Raw genomic sequence first — 5,625 nt, forward strand, 5'->3', positions numbered from 1 at the left:
ATCCAATTAAATTCTTTTGAAATCTGTTGAAAATCCCTTGACAATTTGAAAATACCCTAAACAAAAAAAATATATATTTTATGATTATATACAAAAATCGTTTTAGAAATAGTTAAATTTTAACTCGATTAATTTCTATTAAAACTTTAATTTAATAGTTTAACTAATCTACAAACAGTTAAATCTTTAATGTTTAAAAATTTTATAAATTTCAGTCTGAAATAATTTTATTTAGAGATTGTCCAATTGAAAAACATAATTTAATTTTTGAACGCATTTAATTAATTTATTATTAAGTTTTTATAGATAAACTTCCAAGTTTACAATTTTAAATGTGAAGTCTTGTATCGCATCGAGTTGAAAATTATTCTTATGGAATAGTTGAAAATTTTTGAAAATAAAATTTCGAAAGCTTTGAATTTTTATTGATTCCATCTTCAAAACTCTAATCTACAATCATTTTAATATTTAACGTTTTAAAACTCTTCTTTTTTTTAATTTCAATCTGAAGCTTTACAAAATTTCAAAAGATTTCAAAAGATTTGTAAGGATTTTGAATATTTGAGGATGTTTTAAAAGATGTCTAAGAATTTTCAATTTATTTGTACTATTTGCAGGAATTTCAAAGAATTAAAAAATGTTTAGAAGGCTTATTTTTCAAAATTCCAAAGTAATTTAGAAATCCTAAAAATAAGTCCGAGGAATTTCAAAAGATTTTGAAGGTTTCAAAATACCTGAGAGCATTTAAAAAGATTCCAAGGAATTTTCATTGATTACAGTAATTTAATATGATATTTTGAACAATTTAAAATGTTTCAGGGAATTTTCAAAATTTCAAGGAATTTTCAAAAGCTTAAAAAAATGTCAAGAAGTTTCAAAAGATTTTTAATATTTGTGAAGGTTTTAAAAGATGTCAAGTAATTTTCAATTTATTTTTATAATTTCAAGGAATTTCAAAGATTTTTAACAATTTTATCAGAGTTATTTTAAAAAATTCCAAAGGACTTTAGAAATCTTTAAAAGGTGTGAAGGTGTTTGAAAAGATTTTGAAGGTTTCAAAATACTTGAGAGTATTTAAAAACGTTCCAAAGAATTTTTAATTGATCACAGTAATTCAATATGAGATTTTTAAGGATTTGAAATATTTCAGGGTATTTTCTAAATTTCAAGGAATTTTCAAGAGCTTTAAAAAAATTCAAGAGATTTCAACAGAGTTTTAAGGATTTTGAATATTTGAGGATGTTCACAAAAATTTCACTGAATTTTTAATTCACTTTTAAAAATTAAAGGAATTTCAAAGAATTTTAATAATAAATAAAACTCCAAATTACCTTAAAAATCTTTAAAAGATGTCAAGATTTTTCAAAAGATTTTGAAGGTTTCGAAATATTTGAGAGTATTTTAAAAGGTTTTATGGAATTTTCAATTTATTACAGTAATTTAATATGAGATTTTAAAGGATTTGATACATCTTAGGACATTTTACTAGTTTGTAAGGAATTTTCAATTGATTTCAATTATTTAGTATGTGATTTTAAAAGATTTATAATATTTCAAGGTATTTTTAAAATTTGCAAGGAATCTTCAAGAGCTTTGCAAAATTTTAAGAGATTTCAAAGGATTTTAAATATTTTAGGATGTCTTAAAACATGTCAAGGAATTGTGAATTAATTTCAATAATTTAAAGCACTTTCAAAGAATTCCAACTATTTTTTTCAATTTTTCTGGTTAAAAGTGGAACTGCTTTGTCAAAAATCTATTTATTTATTTTTTTTGGTTGAATGTTCTATTTTATAATTATAATATTAACATTAATAATATATATAGCAGTAATAATATTCATGCTATATACACCTGAAAAACATAACCTCAAAATCGATTCATGCATGAAATGAAGAATCACGCGAAACATTAAATTCGCCAATTTCTTCCATTTCTTTCAAATGGGGATCGGGATATAAATAGAAGAGCACCGAAGTCTTCCGAAGCCTTCAGATCGACAATCATCGTACAGCAGGGAACCGAAGTCGAATCGTGCATTTTCGGCTTACACACGAAGTCACAGTGGTAATCATGATGCACCTTCTGTTTTGCGGCTCCCAAACGGTATATGGGTAAATTCCAGGCTCGTTCTGGCAGCTCTGAGGAGGACTAACGGCGACTTTTTACCGTAGAAAACTGGTTAGTTACTGTTACCATCGAAGTAGTTGTCGTACCCTATTGCAAATTCCTATATAGGACACTAATAGGATTCTTGATTGTTTGATGAAGTCCGATGAATTGTATAATGCCGATTACGCTCTTCAGTATTTAATTGTAGTGAATGGGTAGTGGCTGCAAGTAAATTTGAATAGGAAAATACAGATAAGTTAGGGACTGTTCACTGTCGCGAACTTGTGAAACCACACGGAGAAAATGATATCGCAAGAATTGCAATATATACCGTAATAACTGCGCCATATATCGCAATTATCACATTATAATAGCGTAAAATCGTGATACCGTACATTGCAAGATATTATATTATTATTTTATTATATTATACATACGAGGGTTCTAGTAGTGGCCAAGCGATGTTAGTGCATTATAATATCCTAAAAAACTCCGAAACCTGCTTGTACGTTATCATATTGCGCTTAATTTCAATGCAGATGTTTTGGGATATCATTGTGCACGGAGAAAAACATATCGCACAATGACATCGCAAAACCTCTATATTGCAAGGAAGAGCAATATGATAACGTACGAGCAGGACCCGGACCTTTGTACGATATTATAATGCACTAATATCACAGAAAAAATTAAATTAAATTTTGTAGCTGCGGTCTGCCACGGCGTCCTTAGCAGCAATGGGAAAAAGGCAAAGTATGAGTGAATTTGAGCTATAAGTCTGGACACCAGATTTAAAACAATCAAAGAAAAAAGTTAAAATTTACTGCAGGTGATACTTACAACGGTTAAAAATTAAACGTATTTCGGCGAAAGTTTCACAGAGGTTACGAGAATAATTCTGATCTCGTCTACTGCGGTACGCTGAAGTGAGGAAATTTCCGTAGAACATGTAGAATCAGCAACAGATAACACGAAACATTTTTTTACTGATATATTTGCTCCGAAATAAATTAGACTATCCTAGTAGTGGAGGAATTAAAACTTACTTAAGGCCATGTGATGAGTGGGTCACGTGACCTGATTCCTACCTTACCGCCACCTTTCTTATTTCCCCACTTATTTTCACACGAAGCGCCAAATCTAGTTGAAAATTTGGGATAATAAATAAGAAGCACTAAGAAAGGTGGGTCTGGTCCTAAACTTTAATAATTATGAAAAAAGCAAAAAAAAATTATTTACAACAAAATTTTTTTTTCACATTTATTAAAGTTTAGGACCAGACCCACCTTTCTTAGTACTTCTTATTTATTATCCCAAATTCTCAACTCGAAGTGACGTTTCGTGTGAATATAAGTTGGGAAATAAAAAGAGTCGCGGTAAGGTAGGAATCTGGTCACGTGACCCACTCATCACATGGCCTTAATACCATTTAGCAAAAGCGTGGAAGGGAACTAACAGATGGGAATCACCATTTCTCTCCAATTTAATTAAGTTAAACGACGCTGGATAGCGCTTGCGTCGTAATTGTCGCTACACCTCGAATAAAAATGGAGCGATTATAAGGCGAAAGATTATCCAGGAGAGATTAAAAATCGGAAATTATCTTCGATTCATGTCAACTTTATCTGGCAAGGTTAAATTTTGTTCCGGTGAATCTTTCAACTGGAATCGATGCAAACCTTATCTTTAAATTTTCCTGTGATCGCTTGTTCACTACTCGAACCCTCGCGAGATCAGAAATGAACAAATACAATGTGATAGCGTAATAAACTTAAATTCTTACGTTATAGATTGCACAATTATTCGGTATATAACGTAAAAACTTGCAATGTACGATCTCACGATTTTGCGCTATTATAATGCCATAATTACGATATATAGCGCAGGAAGTACGGTATATATTGTAACTCATGCGATATAGTTTTCTCAGTGTGGGATATCTTTTTCTCCGTGGGGGTAGCATTTTTAAGTTGCATTTTAAATTGGGCTTAAAACCAATTTTAGTACTGTTTTTACTAGTTTAGAACAATAAGTGAATACAAGAAAATAATATTTTTCGGAAACTAAGTGAATTTGTATCGTATTCAGTGAAAAAACACATTTCCTGTTAAAACTGTTTTTGTCAAGAAAATAATTATTTTACTATATCATGTTATAAGTTTCAACACACCATAAGCTGAAATTATCTTGAGTTAATGCATATAGCAAAATATTTGGTTCAAAATATGCAAAAAATATTAATTATAGACGATCAGAAATGAAATATGAATTCTAACCTAACTCTTAGGTTATAATTTTGTAGATAGTAAATATTCCATGTATAAATTAATCAAAATTGATTTTAGGTTCACTTTGATGTCAAGGTAAGTTAATTGAAACTTATAATTTCTTTAAACACATATAATATACTAAAATAACGATTTTTTTCACAAAAACAGTTTTAACATAAATCGTGTTTTTTCGTTGCATACGATGAAAATTAAAAAATATATACCACTTAATTTCCAATAAATATTCATTGCTTTCATTCACTCAGTAGTTTAAACTATGCAAAATAATTAATAAATGGTTGTTAAGCTCAAATTAAAATGCATCTTCAAAATCCTACTTCATGGTTTCGCGAATTCACATTTTGGCCGCATTGAAAAAATAGATGGCGTATTGAAGGACAGCGGATCCCTATAGTATTATCAGAGATGAGTTGGGAGATTGCTCATGTAATGGAATAAGAGACTACGTCAAAATTCGACTGCTAAAAGCGCCCTCTTGGTTTGTGGGTCAACTCCTCGGAGTTACTTCGCAGTTTTCGGCATTTTTCAGACGTTCCGCGTCGGTAATTGCTGAAGTTAGAAAATTTTAAAAATCAGTTACCACCGCAGTTACAATTACAGGAGTTACCATAAATGTAAATGATGTACTGCATATTTATAATGAAAACTAATTATTTATTTTTAAAATTAAAATTTTAAATATTATATCGTTACATAGCTATTTATATGCTATAAATCATAAATTATGACTTATAATTTTAATACATCACCGGAAAAATGTTTATGTTCACCTATTTTTTAATGACTGAAAAGTTTTATTTATTTTAATTATGACAGAGCCAAACATTTTTCTCTTTAAAATGTTCAATGCTATCAAAATTCAAAATTCTGTATAAAATCAAGCAAAGGGATAAGTCCAATTCGTCCATTTTATAAAGAATTTTGAGATTTCTTTAGAAACGAAAAAATAGTATATTGTCAAATATAATACCTTCAATTTTTCTCTTAAACGCTAAACTTAAGTAACTATTATAACATATGTTTAGCAGTTACAGATTGTATTAATTAATATACAGTTTGTAGCTAAAATACATACATACATACACATGTATATATATAACCCCACATGGGTCACCTTCGGTTCGGTTTTGATTCCACTAGAATCAAACCGAAGGGCCTATGACAAAGCCACCGAACGCGTCCTCGGGTTGTGGATAGAGGGTCCCTGTACCAAGGGTTTCTG

Source organism: Belonocnema kinseyi, chromosome 9 (genome assembly GCF_010883055.1).
Source record: "Belonocnema kinseyi isolate 2016_QV_RU_SX_M_011 chromosome 9, B_treatae_v1, whole genome shotgun sequence".
NCBI classification, from domain to species: Eukaryota; Metazoa; Arthropoda; class Insecta; order Hymenoptera; family Cynipidae; genus Belonocnema; species Belonocnema kinseyi.